Genomic DNA, 1943 nt, shown 5'->3' with positions numbered 1-1943 from the left:
GTCCACATAAAACAAATTTCTGCAACTGCATTCTTCCACTTACGTAACATCGCCAAAATCAGACACATTGTGTCTCAAGCAGATGCAGAAAAACTAGTCCACGCAATTGTCACTCCTAGGTTGGACTATTGTAACTCTTTTATCAGGCTGGTCCAATAAGTCTCTTATAAGTCCCTCACTTCCTTTTTGTGTTCATTAGTTGTCTTCACTCCCTGTGTGATTGTCTATTGTTTTCACCTGTGCCTCGTTAGCTCCTCCCCTTGTGTGTGTGTGTGTGTGTGTGTGTGTATATAGCGTCGCGAGAACGCACGAGATTTCGCAAATTCACGCATAATCGTGCGATATTGGCGGCTGTAGTCTCCTGCAATGGCATTCCACGCCGCATCTTTTTTCTGGTGTCCTTATAAAAACGATGTGAAGTGTCATAAACAGGGCTGCACATAACTGGTACCCAGGTACGCATGCGCAGCAAAAATAACGAATGCGTAATGTCACTTGTGTTACTGAGCGCCTTTGCGTAGCCCACTTGACCGATCGTCTCATATCTTACACATGTTGCTTGTCAACTACTGTCAAAGATGTCTAAAAAACAACAGACAGTAAGCAGCTTCTTTGGCGTTTCCCCGCCTACAAAAAAACACCAACCGGAGCCAGAGCTGAAGAAAAGGCTTTTTTCGGAAAAGTGGCTTCAAGATGTGCAGTGGCTAGAAGCTAACGATGAACGTACTGAAATGTGGTGCAAGATTTGCCGCCCACATCCACACCTAGCAGATAAAAAAGGTGTGTTTTATAAAGGTTTAAAGAATTTCAACCATCCTTTATTTGACAAACATGAAAAGAGCAAGGAGCATGCGAATGTGGTGCAAGCCATTGCTAATAAACAAGCTAGCCGAGAAGAATTGTCCAGTCGCCGACTTAGCAGATGGCGAGACAAGCTGAATGAAGAACAGCGGCAAGCTCTGTGTAATATTTTTCTCCTCGCCTTCCATAAAGCTAGACACGCACGTCCTATGTCTTTCTATTCTGAGGATATTCCTTTATTAAAGCGGCTAGGAGTAAATGTTGGAGGTGCATATCATTCACGTGAAGGGGGCTCACGGATCATGCAAAGCATTGCTCACAGCATCAGTAGGGACTTACATGTTTTCAAATTGCAGTCTGCTGAATTTTGGGGGCTGCTTTTTGATGGATCTGAGGACATCACAAAAACTGAGCAGGAAATCGTTTGCATCGTGTCTGTGTTGAGCAACGGAGAGTTTACTTCACAGTTTCTTGGACTGTTTGAACTGGGTGCTGACTGTTACACGGGACTCACACCGAACGCGGAACGGAAGCAGAACGGTACTTTGCCCGGCGCCAACTCACACCGGACGCGGATCAGCCGCGGAACGGAAGTGGAGCGAGCCGGCCGTATTCACGCGAGATCACGAGATCACGCGAGAATCCTGGACATACCCGAGACCCCGCGATAAACAGTGTATAAAGAAAACAACAACAACAAACAGCTGACTTTGCTTCTCCGACGTGGAGGAGATTATAAAAAGCATCTGTTGTGCCATAAATGATTGTCTGTTGTTCCACGTCAACAATTAGTCTCTCGTTGAGACCCTTTGATCGATCTTTGATCACCTGGTGCCACCGGTCATGACGTCACGTTGATGTGAAGTTGTAAAAAGCTACATGAACTGTGTATTGTGTTTTATTTTGAAAGGGGGCGGAAGTTTATTACGTTGATTCAAGGCCCGGTTTCCTGTCTGGCGCAGTGCTCTGTTGAAATTTACGAGGTTTAGCCGCGGCTCGCGGAAGAAATAGAAATCTTACGGAAAGCTCGCGCCGTGGCGCGGAGAGCCGCTTCTGGGCCGCTTCTGATCCGCGTCTGAACCGCGCCCGGTGTGAGTGCTCTCATTGACTAGACTGGATTCTATTTGCTACGGTGACCGCGG

The sequence above is a fragment of the Larimichthys crocea genome, chromosome XXI (assembly GCF_000972845.2).
Source record: "Larimichthys crocea isolate SSNF chromosome XXI, L_crocea_2.0, whole genome shotgun sequence".
Classification (NCBI taxonomy): domain Eukaryota; kingdom Metazoa; phylum Chordata; class Actinopteri; family Sciaenidae; genus Larimichthys; species Larimichthys crocea.
This window is presented reverse-complemented; position numbering follows the sequence as displayed.